Source organism: Pinus tabuliformis, chromosome 5_1, assembly GCF_031772625.1.
Source record: "Pinus tabuliformis cultivar Carrire ecotype Pingquan chromosome 5_1, CPIR1, whole genome shotgun sequence".
NCBI classification, from domain to species: domain Eukaryota; kingdom Viridiplantae; phylum Streptophyta; class Pinopsida; order Pinales; family Pinaceae; genus Pinus; species Pinus tabuliformis.
In genome coordinates, this window is record NC_142305.1 from 387,350,471 (window position 1) to 387,372,183 (window position 21,713).

Sequence of the window (21,713 nt, forward strand, 5' to 3'; positions counted from 1 at the left end):
TTCCATTAAATCAACAAAAGAAACAGCTAACCTATATGTATCAAATCCTATCTACACTAATTTTAACTACTTATGCTAATCCTAACTATTCTAATCTATCCTGCAGGAGCATAACAAAAGAGATTAAACATCATATATAGATTCCCAGTCCAAATGAATCAATTACTGGTTCACAAATGAACAATGTTGTATTAAATCTTTACTCCAATCTAATTACTTATACAGGAATACACATTCCTTTCCATACAAATAACACTTGCAACTGATGTTTAACAAGGTTTCGAATCAACAACCTTTCATGAATTAACCATGGTAATAAATCATATTTGAATGACCAAGACTAGTCACGAATTGTTTGTTATCAATATGCACAAAAGTAAAACATATTTATATTTATGCCAACGACAACAGTCTGATCCTAAACACATGAAAGAACAGAAAATAGATCTGAAAAAGGCTCTTTCTCGACCAAATATTCTTCTTTATTCACAATAAATCAAAAGTTGTTCTGCCCAAAAAAAGTCCTCCACCCATCTCCGGAGGTAATACTTATGCAGAAGGAAATGACCCTCGGTCTTCCTTTAACTTTTCACCTCCCCTTTTCTTTTCAATATACAAATCAGAATGTACAGACATAGAACAGTCGGTGTAACTGCTGACACGTAAAGGGCATAACTCCTGGAGTGCTTCATTTCCTGGGGAAATGAATAGATGCCAATGAAAAGGAGAATTACTGCGTGTCATTTCTTCATGATGAAACCTAGGATAACTTCATTTTCGCAATACACAAGCAACGCGTGGAAACCTGACCGAGAATGCCTGAGGCCGGATCTTTGAACAGAACACACCTGCATATATGAACTCCTCGGATATGCTCATGCATCTTTTACTCCACGCCTACAGAGATAATTAACATTAGCTTTATGATTATGAAACCTACAGTAGAAATGCCTAAGAACAACTCTTGCCATAATTAAAACTTTATAAAATGATAAGGCATAATGAAATCAAAAGGAGCGAGTGTGAAAGAATCGGCCCCTGATTTAGCCAAGGTTGTGTTGCGAACAAGCCGCATTCGCACATCGCAACGGGAAATCACATGCAACATCACCCTTATCGGATTTTCCTTTGAAAACCCAGACCACAACATTTTATCGGACACACAAGAAAACACAAGAAAACCCGCGGCCGGACCATAAGGCCGGACTTCAAATCTTATACACCTAGATCTATAGCTATCGTCAGGTCCGCCATATGGTATCGCACCTTAGGTATAAGCGCTGGACTTTGCTGACTGTGATTTGAAATTGGGGGAAGCAGACCCGAAATATATATGTGTTGTAGTTAGTAATCCCATTGGGTCCGCTTATCGCATCGTGCCTTATGTATAAGCCTTGGGCTCCGCCGATTGCGATTTGTGATAGGCTGAACCCGAAATATATATGTGCCGCAGTTAATAATGTCGGTGGATCCGCCATATAAGACTTTCCTTTGAAAACTCGAACCACAACACTTTATCGAAATACACGGGAAAACCTACGGTTGGACCATAAGACCGAACTTCAAATATTATGCACCCGGGCATATAATTATCACCGGGTCCACTCATCACCCCTTCGCATATCGCATGGGCTTCACTTTCACTGATTGCCGATTGTGATAGCGATAGGCCGGACCAGAAAGATATATATGTCGCGTTTAATAGTTCTGGCGGGTACGGCATATCACGGCATGCCTTATATATAAACCTTGGGTTCCACCGAATGCGATATACGATTGGGGAAGTGGACCCGAAAATATATATATATTGTGGTTAACGATCCCGGCGGGTCCGGGGTATCGTAGAACGTTGAAGCCTGGTATGATGCGCGGGTTGAAAGTGTCGATCGCGATAAGTGATAAAAGCATGCAAAATGTGTGAAGACTGAGGCAAGGTGGAAAAGGTAAGATTTATGTATATGTGGAGTGTTTCTGTTTCTAAAGCATTGCTATAGAAATAAGGATGCAGTAGAAGGTTTCTGAGGATTGAATAAGTCCCGATGAAAGATATGAATGAAAGGCTAGATCGGGTTACAAATGAATCATGCAGCAAAGATTTATTCAAGAGGGGTCTCGACCATTAAGAATTGAAGATTTGACTCAGCACAGAGTTAAAATCCCTGAGATAAAAACATATCATTCGGAGAAGTTAAAGATCAAACTTCTAGGGGACCCATTCAAATTTTCTACCAGAGCATGTTTCAATAGGGTGGTGGTTGTGGCCAAAACAGGTTTCTCAGCTCCTCTTAGTTGTCTTTATTCAATGGTCTGTGTAATTCCGAGGAAGAAAATTTTGTTCAAGCAAGGGTAATCCTCCCTATTCTTCTCCAATTCTTGAGTTCTATCATTTATTAGTTTCCATCTTTGATCATTGTTGGATCACCTCCTCCTCTAAGGAATATTCTGAGATCCAGGACATTTATGACCTCATTGTCTCTTTTTGGTCTTTCATGTCCACCTGGGGTTGGTTTGTTGGCTCAATTATGGGGTTCTAATTTTGTGGTCATCATCACCAGCACTCTAGGAGAGTGGCATGAAACCCTAGTAAACATAGTGCCTCTGCAATCAATCTCTCCAACCCTGAAGCCATGTGGGAGCATCTCTCCAGCCCTAAAGCCATGGCTCCCACATGTGAACAATGTTGTAAATAACTTACAGAATTGAGAGGAAATGTTTGTGACCTCCAAGTTCTACTTTATCAACAGAGCCTTGCTAACAATTCTACCTTAGACACCATAGAAAGTCAATAAAAGAATATTTCGCAGCTCAAGGATGAAGTGTAGACCCTCTGGAAAATTGTGGTGGATATCCAATTGCAAGTTGTCAAAGATGACAGTCCACCAATTCAACATTGTAGGGACATAGACCTGAATCTATTGGATTCTCCCATAGATTAACTAGTTTAGATGTTTGTCTTTCAATGCGTTTATCTTCTACACCATTTTTTTGTATATATAGTACTAGAAGAATAAGGATGTTTTCATATAGAATTTATTTTTACTATGTTAGGGCTAGATTCGAAAGCTCTCTCATTGTCACTGTGTTTCTTGAGAATCACTCTGTAATGTAATACACTTGAGTTCTTTCTGCAACTAGGTGTGGAATTAATATAAGCAGTACTCATTCTTGATTCAAAAAAACTAAAAACAATTAAATTATTGAATACCTTCTATGGATATTGCTCATAAAGTTGAATTTATTGTTACATAAGTGTTATTGTTGGTTATTTATATGAATGATTTAATATTAAATACTTGTATCACTATTACTCCTAAATTTAGGATTTATCATCAATAAAGTTCCGTTGTTGCTTTTATTGTATGCAAATGTTAATTATCAAATATCTTGCATTATATGGCTCAGGAAGTTGAGACACCATTATGGATATTGTCCTAGTGTTATTTTATTATATGAATAGTTAAAAATTTTAATTTTCTTCCCTTAATATTATTCATAAAGTTTGCAACATGGTAATGATTCAGTGATATGAATTTTGACCCTCAATGCTAATCAAATCATGGCTGAATTTCATGGTAATTATATTAGACCAATTTCCAACTAAGATTTGTTGCAATGCCAATTGCCTGCACATAATTCATATTTGGTAATATCATTGAGTAGGAATTCCTTAAAAACATATTCTTGATTCATCTAGTGTTTATACATCCTTGGAATGGATTGTGGGGTTATAGTGAGAGTGTCTATTCTAGTGTTCAAAGGAAACATGGATTATTGTTATAACATCATATTCCTTTTTGGTAGTGCCGAAACAAAAATAAATTTTGGAATAGGTCTATGTATAATATTAATTCATCCTGTTACAACCACCTTCTTTTACTTTTCATCAGGAATTTCAAACTTGTATGAATCACAATACAAATTATGAGCACCTCAAATGAATGAGTTTTGAAACTGGAAAGTTGCATGTAAAGACTTTAAACAATAACTGATAATTTCAACTATTATACCCTTCAATATTATATTATTCATTGATTAATCTATGATTTTACATCACGATTACTTTCTGAATTTAGGCTTCTGTGATCCATATTATGAATGATATTATTAGTACCGAAATATGTCTCAACAATCACGACTACTATCTAATTGTGATATGTATGATTTTCTACATATATACTAGATAAAGTATAAAGAAATTCATCTCTTAGCTAAATTTTCTACTCATAATATAGATGGATATCACAATGAATTTATTCAATAGCTAACAATTAGGATGTATACATTTTTAAGGGGTTTGATCTATCAAATCGAATTGAGTTCACTATATGTGGATAATGGGTTAGCATGCTCGGGTCATGCCCTTTTCATAAACAGTATTTATGTTGTAAATGGTACTATGTGGTAATGGTCTCCATCATAAAGTTCCTTAATATGACTCATATTACTTTTTCCTAGTTGAGGGTAGCCATATACTCCCTTTATTCTAATAACTGATAGAAAGAAAAAGCAAGATTATACAATGAACTCTGGATAAAAATCAATATTATACATGTTGGAAAATAAGCACTGATGAGGAATCAAATAGTCACTCGAAATACAGAATAACTCTTGTGATATTTATAGACACTATCATAGGTTCCACCAAACCTATCATTAGTCCTCATTTGAGGTTGAGGAACCCTTCATAATCGTCATATAGGAAAGTTACTAGTGGATTTCTCTAACTACCATCAACATGGGAGAAATGGAACATTCAACATTTTTTCTTAATGACACTTATGATGTTTGATAGACAAATTATATGAAATCAATCAAATAAGATAGCAAACTAGTTTCGTCATGGCGATCATTATATCCTAGAACTTATGTCTCATGGAACCCTTAGAAAAAGGAATTGTGTTCTACCTTGAATTCTCGAATGTATAAGAAAAAAATAAATATCACCACTCAATAATGCATACTTAGTATGATAGTACAGAATTGATGTGAAAAACACTTTGTGATTGGGTCTTGGATTCCTTGATCTTCAACCTTGAACAAAACAATGGTTTGTATCCCACTGGGCACAATTAAATCTTGAACTATGATGTTATAGTCCTCATAATATGTCTAAAATATAGGATGGTTCTTCTTCTCTTCAATAAATGGTCTAGCTCCGACCTAGGGCCAATGTAGAAAAAAAAAACCAAAATAATAAGAAGATAACTTAACAGTCAGATTAGTGAATTGATTAGGTCATCTAACTATCACTCTAATTTCATAATATTTACACTTATAAAAAACGATGCACTCTTATGGCAATTCGTTGAGTGTGTTGTCATAAACTACCAGTAATTACCACAAGACCACTTAACACACTTAGTACAAAATTTTAGTCAACTTCCAGTTCATTATAACCATGCATAGTCTAAGTAAGTTAAGCTCATTGAATTATCTCAAATAACTTTGATCCCTGGAATATTGACAATTTATACAGTGCATATGTGACCTACATAGGTTCAATCGGACTAGAATATATGTGTGGGTGCAATTACAATTACCTTGAGTTATTTATTGTTAAGTTGATTGAAAAATAAGTGTAGACAATTTCAGGATTAAAACGTAAAGGCTTATGTGGAACCCTACTACTGTTAAGTTTATTGAAAAAAAGGGTAAACCATCTAAAGACTGAAACATAATAGCTTATGTGGAATCATGCTTGGGCCACAATAAGAGAACATAGTTGCACACAAACTCTAATATGATGATGAGTTTTGCCAACAATTGTTGTGTAAATGTTAGAAATGTTTTCAATATGATTAAGTTTCCAGAAAAACAACCAATTGACAATATTAGTACTTTACATTTGGATAAGGTCAATTGAAATTATCCTTATGAAGGAAAAGGTTAAAAAGGAGAGAGTTGGGAATTGGAACTTTTTTAATAATTGTTTATTTAATGATTTGTGGTGAAGATGGAGGAAACTCCAATTTGTAATTCATACTTCCAATTCTTTCCAATATCTTATAAGGGCCATAATACTTTGGTTCTAATTTATTTCCTTTTTTTTACTTGAGGGACATCTATTTATATGGTTGTAGTCTCACAAATACCTAATCCTCCACTTCAAATTCACTTTCACTATGATGTTGATATGCTTTTTGTTTCATCATATTTTGTGCTATAACCAAGTTGTCCTTTAATTGTTTCATAACCTTTTGTTTATTCCCTATGTGGTCCTTTGCTTGAGCCTTTACAATCATTTTCGAGGGTAATGTAATGGATGGACGATGATATCCATAAAATTCCATAATTGGGGACACTTTTTATGAAGTATGGAAAGGTGTTATACCATTATTCTGCTAAGGGAAACAACTTAACCCATTGTGTTTGTTTATCAGATGCAAAGCATCATAGATATCATTCAAAATATTTATTCAAAATCTTTATTACCCATATGATTTATTATAATAGTATGAGTTGTGATCCAATTGAGAACCAAAACAAGAAAATAATTCAGTCCAAAAATTTCTAGTGAAAAATTGGATCTCTGATACTTAATAATATTCAATGTTCCATGTAACTTTTGAATTGTTTCCATGAATTATTTTGCAATGATACTTTATTTAAAGGGATGATAAAGAGATTAAAAAATGGGCATATTTTTTCGTTGATCTACCACTATCATAATTACATTCCTCCCTTCATATTTGGGTAAACCTATAATAAAATCCATCGGAATTTCTTCCCAATGCTTGCTTGGTACTGGTAATGGTTGTAGGAGCCCTGGGGCTTGATTTTCTCTCCCTTATTATAATGGCATACCATACATTCAACCACAAACATCTACTTTAAGATCTTCCAAAAAAAATATTTCTCGATCCTATGATATGTTTTCAAGACCCATGAATGTCCCCCTACAGGAGAGGCATGTAATTCCAAAAAAACCTTTTGTTTGAGTTGAATATTTTTACATAAGTATAAATGATATTTAAGAAAGAAACATGGAATATTGAATGTGGATTGGATGTGCACATGAATATAGAGGGAAATCAAATGTGTATGACATACCTCCAATCCTATGCAACACCTTGTAGGGATCATAATAACTCAATGCTAATTTATTGTTCTTCTTTTTCTACTTGAGGGACATCTGTTTATATGGTTGTAGTCTCACGAATACCTAATGCCCCACTTCAAATTATCTTTCACTGCAATGTTGATATACTTGTTGTTCATCTTATTTTTTTTCTATAACCAATTTTTCCTTCAATAGTTTGAGAACCTCTTGTTGGTGCAATATGCAGTCCTCTGCTACTTGAGCCTTTATATTCCATTTCAAGGATTATGTGATGGATGGAGGATGATATCCATAAATTTTCATAAATGGTGACATTTTTTATGAAGTATGTAAGGATGTATTGTACCACCATTCTACTAAGGGAAACAATTTGACACATTGTGGTTGTTTATCATATGCAAAGCAACGTAGATATCCTTCTAAACATTTATTCACAATCTCAATTTCCCATCAAATTAAGGATCGTACAATGAGTTCTAAGCTAATTTTGTACATGAAGGAGAAAAAAATTCAATATAAAAACTTCTATTAAAAAATGGATCTTTGACACTCAAAATAATCTTTGGTATTCCATGTAGATTTTGGATAATTTATATGAATTTGTTTCCATTGTACTTGCTTTAAAAATATGAGAAAGAGAGAATATGGGCATATTTTGTCGCAAAGTTGAGGAGGAGGCCAAGAATACTCTACAACACATCCCTGAGACACATTCAAGTATTTTAGTGTTGGCTTTATGGTTAATGTTGTGCTAAACGAGGTGGGAGAGACAAAAATTGAGAAAAGGACACAAAATTTGGCCAAAAATGATCATATAGCACTAAGAAGATGGACAATGCAGTGTTATGGAGTTGGGAGGAAGGTCAAAGAGACATTGTAGCTCTACCTTAAGCACCAATATATTTTTATATTGTTGGTTAAGTGATCAACATACTGTTATGGAGGCTAGAGGAGGCCAAATTCAAAGAGAGAACCACAAAATTTCACCAAGGGAGGCCCTATGTGCTACACTAATGGCTAGTGGTTCGTTATAGCACTATTCATAGGCTTAGTGATGTGTTAAAATAATGCTAAAAACTCAAAAAAAAATCAAGAGAACACGATTTTAATACTTACCCAAAGATCGCCTTGATCAACTAGGAGGAGAGTGCCTTTGTTTTAATGGATTGCTTGATAAATCCTAGTAAAATTCATAATTTTTCCTCCATTTTTTCAATTTATTATAGGGTAGGGGTTACCATATCACCTAAACCATGGACAAGATTGGTATAGTGACCTCAGTACTCAGTTGAAAGGTGGGTCCCCCCAATTCCCTCCAAGCACAAGGCATTGAGAGGAATTGAGGGGGAGTAATTAGAGGAGCCAAAACAAATGGAAAATTAATCGTAGGACCCCTGAATTTCTATGTATGATTGATAATATCTATAGACGAGGATGATGAAGGGTTCACTAGTATTCCATGTCAAAGGGAGGATACAACTAAGTATACAATTTGGTCCAAGGATAGCACATTGTTGGTATGAAAAGGAAAGGAAAAAATTGGAAAAAAAAAAAAAGAAAAATCCTAGCAAGAAAAATTCAATCACAAAAAAATGACAATTAAAATAGAAAATAGAATAAAACTACACATGGATTTGTTTAGAAAGTTGAATGAGTAGACACTTTGTTGTGATGATATTATTTTTAAATTTTTAAGAACTTATAAGTTGATAATACTAGTTATTGACAAGGGGAAAATGTCCCAACAATAGTCAAGGGTTCCTTTTGGTATGAAATCCCAATTAAACCTCACATATTTTGGGATCAAAAACCTTCTCGATTTTGAAAATACTATTCTGCCTTGATAACCATTCTCGATTTTGAAAATACTATGAGATATTGATGATCATCGTAATAGGGGCATGTAGATTCTAACCTAAAACTATCTAATGCACTAAGATGAAAAAGGGGTACACTGGGTGGTAATGAAAGAGAGAAGATAATTAGGAAGCAAATGAGCTAGTATACACACAATTTCATAAGCATAGAAATAGTTAGTTGTAATCAAAGACATAAAGATTTATCTTATGCCACCATTCCTATTTTTGGATGTCATGACCTAGCTAGGTTTGTGCATAGGTAGTAATTTTTAGTGGTAAGGAGACCATAAAACTGATGAATTTGACCTTAGGATTCATCCTAACCATAACAATTGCATATTCGCAATTCTAACCATGGTAGTGTTGAGAAACCAAGTTCTATAAGAAAAAGATTGATTTATCATAACTTTATAATTACTCGTGAATGTTTGTTTGCCTCTTATTACTTATGTCATCTTCCTCAACAAGTGGTTACCAAAATTACAAAACATGAAGATCACAAAGAGACAAAAAGACACAAGAAATTAGGCTCCAAGCCAAGGCAAACCCCCGCAAGGGGGAAATTCCAAAATCCTTCTCTTATAGAATCAGATCAAAGTGAGATATCCAAGACCCAAGGCCAAGACTACCACAAAGATATCAAGCCCGCCCTCGTCCAAGTCTCCTCCTATAATTCAAAATCAATCAAATTTAACACCAGTCAAATCCTTCTTAAATATGCTCAAATCACAGAAAATTTCAAACCTTCAGTGGAGGCCAAATTTCAACCCTATAGACTGCCACAAAGATATCAAGCCTGCCCTCGTCCAAGTATCCTCCTATAATTCAAAATCAATCAAATTTAACACCAATCAAATCCTTCTTAAATATGCTCAAATCACAGAAAATTTCAAACCTTCAGTGGAGGCCAAATTTCAGGCCTATAGTAGCCTCAAAAAACCAAATAATTTTCACACGTGTGAGTAGAATTAAGGAGAAATATAGATATTTTCTCTCTCCTTTGACTTCGGTTATCTTTCTTCTCCTTCTTGGCATAAAAAACGATGTGTTATTGTGATGAGTGAATGCATCTCCAAGAGATCGAGTTGACTCTATATATATGAGTCCAGGAGGGTCGAATAATTGCCTCTCAGGTTGAATTGTCCAACAAGGGATGACTTGGTCTTGTGGTGACACTTTGACTCAAAAAAAAAAAAATCTCTTTCTTTTAAAAGTCTGAATGAGACTTGACTCAAATATAATTCTTTTCACTCATAATAAATTATTCTTTGACTCAATTGACTCTATAAGCATGAAGAACATGACTTTTGACCAAAAATAATAATAGTGATGATGAATATAATAAATATTTCAATGATAAAAATTACATTTCATTACATTACGAAGACTAACACTAGTTACATTTTCAACACTCCCTCTTAACTGGGTAGGTATTCATAATGACACAATAGGATACTCTCAAGTTGAAATATTCATATAATAAAGGATCTGGATTGATAAGTATCAATGATGATTTACATCATGATAACCAGTATTATCAAAATATCAAGGCTTTGATTCACAAGCTCTATCTCTCCACTAGATCAGATCATAATGTTGGGAGGCATAATTTTGGACACCACCACCTCTCTAGGCACATACCCCATCCAGATGTTCACCAGGTATGTCCTTACAGGACTATTTCCTAATCCATGTTACAATACTTAACACCAGGAAATATCGGTCCTCGGGACCATTCTTATCTTGGATTAATGTACGAAGTACAAATCCTCAAATAATATCAGTCCTACATGCTTATCCAATCCACCATTCTCCTTACCATATCCTTTACTAATATTACAACTGTTAGTCTTGGCTATAGTACATGACACATGGATAATAAATTTTCCACCCTCACTCCCTATCAACCAGGGATGAGATCCTTACTCCCTATCAAACATGGAGTAAACATCCAAAAGCTTAAGCTTGTCTCAAAAATATACATCCTTTCTTATAGAAAGCAATATCATAAAAATATCGGCTACCTGCTGAATCAATGGAGACATATTATCGCATCGCTACTTAATTCTACATCATATCAAGAATCATAAGCACTTCGACCTTTCAATTTTTCTTCCAATCTTCATGTAACCCAAATCAATATGAAAAATGAATCTAACATGTCATCAAATAGTCCATCAAACATTTTGCTTCATAACTGACTATATTGATTTCCATATCATGTGCTTCTATAGTGCTTAGGAATATCTTATATATCCTTTAGGAACCCATACTACATCATTTTTTTCTTCCCTATGAAGTCAACATAACTTCCTTAGCTTTGAATAAATTCAATTAACTTCCAAGTATAAATTTACATAAATTTCCATCAATAGTATCAACATTAGCTTGGTCAATGGTGTGAATATTTGAACTAACAAACCACTGGATCAAAACCTTTCAATGATGTTTTCATAAACCTATAGATTGTCAACCAATCTTCTTTGGAGTATCTTTCAACTTTCTTCCCAACTATATAGAAGTAATGTATCTGATCAACATGTAAATTGTCTAGGTTCCAACTCACTCTGAAGGTAATGTCTGTAAGTTCAACTTGAATTTGACTCACTTATTGATTACAAGATATTCTAAGATCATGAAACTCCCTTTTTCATAATAGGAGTAGCCTCTTTTTATTGAAGTAAGAGAAACCTTAAATTAGCTTCCATGTTTCCCTTTAATTTATTGTATTCAATGTATACTTATTAAACCGCCTACTTTTCTGTAGAATACGTTCCTTTGATTCTTCCAACTATTTTTGACAAAATATAGTTTTTCTTCTAAAATGCTTAATTCTGGTTGCATTGCTTGAGTTATTCTTATATTCACTAGTACTTGAAAAAATATCATGTTGGTGTTGGGTAATTTAATTGACTATTAACTTACTTGTCATTGATTGTGAAACCTGGGATTCGTGAACTTGCGAAGCATACTTGCACTATATGTGCTAGGCAATTGAATTTCAATTAGAGAAAATATCATCCTAATGAATTGATTTCAAAATGAAAATTATAATCTATTTGTGATATCTTGGTTAGCACATGCACATGTTATTTTTAAAATGCCATTCAAAATGTAATAAAACTTTGAAAGAAACTTATTCAAATCTATTGTAATGAGAAAAAATTCAAAAGTAAATTGTACTAGTTTTCAAGGAATTCAAATCTATTTTAATGAACAAAATTAAAAATTATTCTAATTTGAGCATAAACCAAAATCTATAATACTAAATAAAGAATATAAATATAATTTATCTAACAGTGGAAATTATTCAAAAATATTCTAAAGACATAGCAGAAAATCTAATTATCTAATTGGAAGAGCAACAATTAAGAATAAGAAAACTTAAAAAATAAAAATAAAACATAAATACCTTCATAAATTACTAATGTAGATATTCATTGCTAAAACTAGTTAATGTGAAAATGAGCATAAAGGAAATGTTTTTGGAGTTTCTTATTTTATTGTTGAGCACTCAATCTGGTCATAAACCAAAGGCAACTAAGTAAATACAGATTAAAAACATAGCAAAATAATTAACTGCTAAAAGGACACAACTAAAGTTATTCTAATTATAAAAATAATTAACTATGAACAAGGAATAACTTATCTAAATCTCACACTTCATTGGGGGGCCTCATGGTGAGTGTGAGTGGTTACAAACTCAGATTGCAAAGCATGAAAATCAACACAATTTCATTTGCGCCATGGAACAAGATATTTGTATTACTGAAAATGGAGTCTTCTTCCAAGAATGATAACGAAAATTTGAACTTGACACATTGATTAGCATTTGCTTATACTTGAAGCATTTATATAGATTTTACATTAAGATTACATTGAGATCCTTATGGCTAAGAATCAAAACTAAAATGACACCTCATTGCCATAAATTTATTGAAACCTAACTCATTCCAACTTCGTTTTGTGTGATTGGGCATTGATTGACACATTAGACACCTATTTCCTCAAGCAATATGTATAATAGAGCTCCAAAGAACCTAGAAAATATCCCAAATTGTGTCAAATTTGAGGAAACTATTCATAGTGAACCTAATTGTGCTCGTTCTAAATATAACCTATGTTTTTGTTTTTCAAAATTTATTTTCATCTACTAAGAAAATGCATTTGAAATTGACTGGTCAAAATTTCTACGTATTTCGTTTGATTTGATGCTAGATGTCCACACATGAGATATGGGTGGAATTTGACCAAAAAAAATCCATATTGGAACCTTTAGAAATAACTTCCATGTACGGTATTTCCTTCTAGAGTGGTGCTACTACCTTAACTATGGAGATAGCTACAAAAATTGACTGAGCTACAGAAACTTGAACTGGCCAAACTATCATTAGTAAAACCAAACATAATCCTAATTAATTCATTAAAAGCAAAGAAAATGTATGAAAATTAACCACTTTGAGTGTTGGAAATATTTATGAGGTGTTCACGAGATCTTGTGGAAAATGGGGTAAGAAACAGATGAAAAAAATGGAACAAATGGTTAAAAGGATGATTGTAAATAATGGTGAAATGATGACAAATGAGCAACCCAACATCTCCCCCACACTAATATTTTTTCATGTCCTCATGCAAATGAAAGAAACTAACAAAAATTGATCAACATATTTACTCCAGAATGTATCTTTGGGAATGACTTGCCTCTCTTACACCATTTCTTAGCAACTTTAATAGTGGCCTAGTATGCTCTATCACTTAAATTGGTTGCATATGCTGTCACTGACCAAGGAATTGACTGAGCTATTATAGTAACAAGAGTGCTTCTTTGTTGTGTTGAATGGTGGATATCCTTTCTAAACCTTTTTGATACATTCTCCATCTTCTAGTTTTGTTAGGCCTCTGCTCAAAGTTCATCAACCTATGATTTCACTTTAGAATTTGGAGGCTGCTAGAAAATGTCAAATTGTGCAACTTGACACATTTTAACTTGTTCAATGAAGAAACATACAAAAACAATAGAATTATGAACATTTAACATAGAAGTTTGGTTCTTGTAACATTGTTGCTCATGTATCACTTGTATGCATAAATGACAGTATTGTTGATATGAAAGGATGGATGGAGTGGCTTTATGAAGTAAAAAAAAAGGATCAAAACCAAGTCAACAAGGTGGAAAACCAAATGAATTCTTCACCCTTATAGCTTTCTCATCATTTGAAAAATGAAATATCATGAGAGGTAATAGGTTTTAATGGGTTATGATGGATCAAAAAAGGCCATATAACATAAGTGATATATATTTTCAATGTCCATATATTCTATGTTTTGTAGTTTACTTCAAATAAACAAATAAAATGTTACCTTTTTTCTTTTGAAAAAATATTTACAAATTGGTCTTTGATGTAAGTTACCTTGATGTGGATGATCATCATGTTGTTGAAACTTTTTTAAACTTGATATATGATGTTGGACTTAATGTTCAAGTGTGTAAATGTGTCTCTTACCAAGATCATCAAACCATTCCAATACTTCATTCTGAAAAGTAAATGCAATGTAGTACAACTAAATTATAATACCCATGAAATGATACAATAGTCCTCACTTGAAAATTAGAAGATAACTAATGAAGCACATCTTTCAACTACCCATTCAACTTATAACTATGCCATACCTCCAGTCTTCAAAGTAATCAAAGCTTGGTCCTCAAGACTTGTTTCTTGATTGCTTTCAATTGCTAGAAAGAGTATTGTGATGTCCGCATCTCTTCTAACTTTTGATTTCCAACTAGCTTACAAGAAATGTGACAGCTCGCCTTAATGCCTCATGAACAAAAATTTGGATTCACTTAAATAATTTCCAAGTCTCTCCCAGGAATCTTATAAAATCATAATCATATATTAAGGAATTATAAGGCATTGTATTATGTTTTCATATTCTTGATTTTACTAGCCTTATTGATTCCATAATAAACTTTTAGCGAGAAAAACTTGCCAAGCTGCTTCTTGAAATTGTCTTCATTAATCAACTTTTGAATCCATCTATTTAGCCTTGTATGCTGATTTTTTATTGCTATCATAAATATTTATTGTTTAATAGAGGAAGATTTTTTCAAAATGAGTAAAAGTGAAAGGGATGGTTGATGGTATGAGTGGTCTACTAATAGTAGTTTCTCAACATAATTTTCTAAAATTTTAATAAAATAAAAAGTTTTATAAGTGATTTTACCTCAAGTTTACCTTTTGGAATTGGTGGAGAAGAGAACATGATCTGAACATTGATTTGGTGTTGATTTGGATCAAGTACGTTGCTCCATCACGTTGACCTTGCTCCATGATAGAATGCACCATTTTCATGTAGCAAAATTTTTTCCAATTTCTCTCAAATGATAAATCATATTCTCCTTTTTTACTACCACATTCCTTCATAATCTCATTTTGATGAATAAAAGTTGTTGTTGTAAAAAAATACAAAATTCTAGATTAATGTGTGCACATTGGAAAAAAGTAAAAATATGCCTTAAAACACCACTAAAATGTCATAGAAAATTGCACTTTTTTGGAATTATGTCTACGCCTTACTCAATTTATCATATTTTAAGAAAACCTAGTTTCTCGGAATTTTTTATTTCTACTCCAATTTCTTGTAACTTCTGTGTAAAAATTGCTTCTAGACAGGCTACTACAGCCATAAAATAGGTTGCTACAACAGCAGTTGCAGAAAATGCAAATTTTCGTAGTTGGTTTTTTTTCCCATGAAACATTTCTTCTCTAAGTATGAATTGATGATTTGGATTGTGTGTTGCATACTGGAGTAGAGACCAGAAAATATGATGCATGTTGACTGAAATAGATCTAATTTTATTGATTTTCTTGAAAAGGGAATGTATGAAGAATATTTGTAGTAGTTCCCTCATGCTATTGTTGGATGACAAATTTTATTAGAATAAAAGACTAACATGCCACTACAAGAAACCATAAGATGAGCTGTTGCAAGTTGCTGATGTTGATTTCATTAAACCTTATAGTCTTTATCAATACCTAAATCCATAGTACAATTCTTACCATGCGAGTGAACATGTTGAAGTCAAGCATGGAAAGAAATCATTGGATTACAGATCAATGATGAAAATCGTTAACCAATGTGAGACAACTCACTAATAATGTAAATGTGTGTCAAGGTACCTAAGTGCATCTTGACAGGAACGAATGAATGTGTTTAATTTGAGTCTCCTGCAAGATCTGATAATTAAGAGACATTTTTGTTGGCATTATGACACAGGTTTGGCACTATGGCACAAGTGTTGTCCTTGATGGCAACTCACTCAAAGGGCAGATCACAGTTCAGGCTCTCAGAATGAAAGAAAATGAGGTATACGCAGGTTCATCTTATTAAAGTCACGTATACACGCGGGTGTACCGATCAAAAGGTGCATATACGTATGCACGCACTTTCATGCAAAGAAAATCACGTACATGTGGGAAAACTTATGGTTGGTCCATGGTTTTTAGTTTGACATATTTGAACCTATGGTTTTGGTCCTTGGTATTGCATTTAAAGTGTTGAACCCAAATATTGGGTCCCTAGTATTAGTTCTCAATGGTTTTGGACCATGGTTTGAGTAAGGCCTAAGACTATAAAAAAGGAAGGAGAACATTTGGCAAGGGCATTGACTTATATGTTGAATATCTTGAGAGGAGCAAGATCTGGAATACTAGTGATTGGTTGGTGAGTTACAGCTAGATCTGAATCAAGGAGGAACCTGAGCATTACACGATGGTTAAGATCTATTGATGGGTCGAGATCTCAAGGCTTGAATAGTAGTATCATTGTGTGATTTTTATCTATTATATTTGGCGCATGATTAGATCTATAAATCTAATAATCTGGATCTAACTGATGATTGATTAAGTAAAAGGATAAATTATCTTTTATAGATCTGTACGCAGGTTCGACGCAGCAGAGGTGTGTATACATGCAGGTTAAGGAAATGAAGACTGTGTATACATTGGTTGGCTTTGGCATAGATGCGTATATACGCATGTTTCTATTGATGAAGTAGCGTACGTCTCTTGAAACATGTTTTAGCTACCTCTATTTATTGCTGCAGTGTTCTGGGTTCAGAATTGGTGTCTGGTTACTGGTATTGTTTTCTGGTTACAGCATTCTGAAAAGTTATTGGTTGATTCAGTATTTGTACAAAGGAGATTGGTTGTTGCAGATCTACTTGATGTTTGATTGATATTCATGGATCCAGTCTGAAAATTTATGAAACGTGGTCCCTGGAAGAAAAGAGAAGGTTGAAGCCTTCTGTAGGTCAGCACCTACGTACTAGTACCTCAGCTAGTACAAGAGCTAAGGGGGTTGTAGCTCCCTTCCAGGAGAAGCTGGAGAACGAGAGAAGGTTGTAGCCTTCTGCAGGTAGAAGCCTGCGTGCTAGTATAAGACTACACCAGTACAAAATCATTGTAAAAAGAAGTTTCTAATTGAAAGAAGATAGAGACATATTGCAGCAGGTGGTTTTCACCCACATTGGGTTTCCACCTTATATCTTGTGTTCTTTTGTGTGACTGTCTGCTCTACTTTTCTGTTCCTATTTACTGTTATATGGTTCTGACACAGATTAATGATCAACATCTAAAGAATAAATTAAATTAGAAGTCTGGAAGTTATACGCGAGTTTCACAAGTCAGAGTTGCGTATACACGCTGTTTTCATTAACTGAAGTAGCGTATACAAATCTTTGTATAAATTGAAAAATAATTTGACTAAATAATACTGATTCACCCCCCCTCTCAGTATTATTTTCAAAAATTGGTATCAGAGCAAGTCCTTCAGAAGAAGCTTGATTGCTTGAAGGAAGATCTATCATCATGAGCAACTACGAAAGAGAAGCATCAATCAGGCCACCAATTTTCGATGGAAGCAACTTCGTCTATTAGAAGGTAAGAATCACTGCCTATCTTCAATCTCTTGGTACAAAAGTTTGGGATATTGTGGAAACAGGATACACGTTTCCATCAGCAACTCCTACAGATACAGCTGGTAAGAAGCAGTATGAAACAAATGCAAAGGCAGTCAATACTTTATTAGGGAGCCTATCTCAATCAGAATTAGTCAAGGTTATGCAGCTCAAAACCACAAAAGAAATATGGGATAAGATCGTTCTGAGCTATGAAGGAGATGAACAAGTAAAATGAGAAAAACTACAAACTCTCATAATTCAATATGAAAATCTCAGAATGTACAATGATGAAAGTGTGGCTAACTATTTCCTACGTATAGATGAGATTGTAAATTGTATGAAAAATTTGGGTGAAGAAATAAAAGAATTCCTTCTGGTTGAAAAGGTTCTAAGATATTTGTCTTCTAAGTTTTAATCAAAAGTTTCCGCCATAGAAGAAAAAAAGAATCTACAGAGCCTTACCATGTCACAGCTACACAGAATCCTAACTGCTTACGAAATGAGAAAATGGGGACCATCAGACAAGAGAGAAGCCGCATTCAAAGCCTCAGGAAAAGGAGATTACAATGACTCATGACATATGTCGGAAGAAGAGGAAGAGTCAAATTTTGTCAAAAACCTTCAACGGGGTTCTGGAAGATTCAGAGGTAAGCTCCCTTTCAAATGTTTTGCCTGTGGAAGAGTCGGTCACTATGCTGCCAAGTGTCCTCATAAAGATAAGCTTGACTAAGGTAAGGAACCAGTTAGATGGAACAGAAAATAAAACGTAAGTAAGAAGAGCTATTACACACATGAAGACAGTGATGGACTTTCAAATAGCGATGAAGATGAACAAGGTAATGATTATAGACTTTTGATGGCTTTTGAAGATGATGATTTCTTGGATGCTATAGATGAAGAAAGTCTTTATGAAGAAATTTCTAAACTCAAAATTTGCTTAGAGGAGAAGAACATGATTATAGATACTCTGACATCCCAACTTGTTGAAATGGAGAAACACAATGAAAAGTTAGAATGTGAAATTGTGGGACTTAGAAAGGACATTGAAAAAATGAAAGCTCTTAATCTTAGATTTGCTAAAGGATCTGAAACTTTAGATGAAATTATCAAAGTACAGTGTTCTCCTCTAATCAAGACAGGTCTTGGGTATACCAAAGAAACATCTCAAGCACAGAAGCCATCTACCTCCAAAAGTTATCTTGAAGCTGCAAGGAGAAGTGAGCAGGTTGATAATCGACAGCAAAGGCCCAATGGAGATCACCAAGGAAATCAGGGACAATTTACCTCAAGAATGAACAAAGACTACCAGGTAAATCGAGGGCAATCTGCTTCAAGGATGAACAGAAGCTACAACCAACCACAGGTAAATCATTCTCAATTTACCTCAAGAATGGATGTCAATAGAAACTACAATCATTTGGTTGGTAGATTTGATAATCTCATGAGTTTATTCAATGGCCAATGTTTCTCTTGTCATAACTTTGGTCACAAAGCAGCTCAATGTGTTGCCTACAATACAATCATGACTAGAGAAGATCAAAAACAAAGGAGTATGACTGGGATCATGAAAAGGACCTACAATAACTTTTCTGCTCTTGAAAATGAAATAGAATGTTCTATTTGTAACAACTTTGGTCATGAAGATTCTGAATGCAGGAGTAGGTTTCGAAAAATAACTCAGAAGGAGCAAGCTTCATTAAGTCCCAAAACATGGAAAAAGAAAGAACCGCTACCAAAAAGATGTGGGATAGCCTTATATGTGGAAGGATAGGAAAATCAATGGTACATCAATAGTGGATGCTCAAAACATATGACAGGTGATAAAGATAAACTTCAGTCATATAGTGCCTTAGAAAAGGAAAAGAAGGTCTCATTTTGAAATGACACCCCTGCACTCATAAAAGGTAAAGGTTCTGTTCTTTTGAAAGAAAAGGTCAAGGCTGGAAATGTTATGTATGTAGATGGCTTAAAGCATAATTTATTAAGTGTCAGTCAAATGTGTGATCAAGGAAATGAAGTAATATTTCAATCAAATGGATGCATTGTTCGTGAGCTTGATACAGGAGAAACAGTGATCAAAGGCATAAGAACTCCAAATAATTTATATATACTCAAGGGAGGACAACAACAATGCTATCTAAGCAAGAATGATGAACACTGGCTATGGCACAGAAGATTGGGGCATCTAAGCTTCTCACAGATAAGGAAAGCATGCAAATATCAGGCGGTTCGTGATTTACTTGACATCAGAATTCCAGACAATACAATATGCAAATCATGTCAATTTGGTAAGCAAACCAGAACTAATTTCCCTGAGAAGGAAGGATCAGCTAGCAGGCCACTTGAACTTGTCCATACTGATGTATGTGGTCCATCTAGGAAAAGGTCACCTCGAGGAGAAGAATACTTTATATTGTTCATTGACGACTTTTCCAGGATGTGTTGGATAGGACTTATGAAGCATAAAGATGAAGCTTTCGAAAAGTTAAAATCATTCAAAGCCTTGGTGGACAATGAATCAGATCGCAGAATCAAATGCCTCAGGTCTGATCGAGGAGGGAAATTTACCTCGAATGAGCTTTTCGATTTTTGTGAAGAACATGGAATAAGAAGGGAATTCTCTACTACAAGGACTGCTCAGCAAAATGGAGTAGTGGAAAGGATGAGCAGAACGGTTCAACAAATTTCTCGTGCTATTCTTGATGAGTCTGGAACTCCCGCAACCTTCTGGGGTGAAGCCACATTTGCTGCAGTTACTATTCTCAACAAGACAAGCATCTAGGTAAACAGCACTCGGAATCCTCATGAACTATGGTATGGTAAGACTCCCATGGTAAAATACTTCAAAATTTTTGGGAGCAAATGCTACATCAAGAAGACTGATGAAAATCTTGGCAAGTTTGAACCTAGAGAAGATGAAGGCATTCTCCTTGGTTACTCTCCCCACAGCAAAGCATACAAGTGTTACAATAAAAGACTTGGAAAAATTGTTGAAAGTATTGATGTAGTGGTTGATGAAGAAGGAAACACTCCTAGGCAGGTAAAATCTGAAGATTTCGAAGATGATGAGGACTATCCATCAACATCAAATCAGATTCATGATGAAGAAGAAACCCATGAGGCACCAGAAGAACAGATAAGGATAGAAGAAAAGACTCCATCCAGGTACGTTCAAAAGAATCATCCAGAAACTCAAATTTTGGGGCAAAAGGAGGCAAGTGTACAAACAAGAAGAACCATTTCAGAAGCTTCAATTTATCTAGTATTACTCTCCTCCACTGAACCACAAAATGTAAGAGAGGCATGCAAGGATGAATGCTGGGTCAAGGCCATGGAAGAAGAACTTGATTAGATTGAAAAGAATAACACTTGGGAGTTGGTTCTTAGACCAAAAGATAAGAATGTCATAGGAACAAAATGGATATTCAAAAATAAGCTGAATGAAAATGGAGATGTGATTAGAAACAAGGCCAGACTTGTTTGCAAAGGGTATGCTCAACAAGAAGGGATAGACTTTGAAGAAACTTTTGCACCAGTTGCTAGACTTGAGGCCATAAGGATGTTCCTTGCCCTTTCTAGCTTTCAAAAGTTCAAAGTATTTCAAATGGACATGAAGTCTGTTTTTCTAAATGGAGACTTGGATGAAGAAGTGTATATTGAGCAACCGGATGGGTTTATTCTTGGAAATGATCCAAAACTCGTATGCAGACTCAAAAAGGCTCTCTATGGCCTTAAACAGGCTCCAAGGGCTTGGTGTTATCGGTCGGATAAGTACCTCCATCAACAAGGTTTTATAAAAGGATCAACTGATAGCAATCTATATATAAAAATT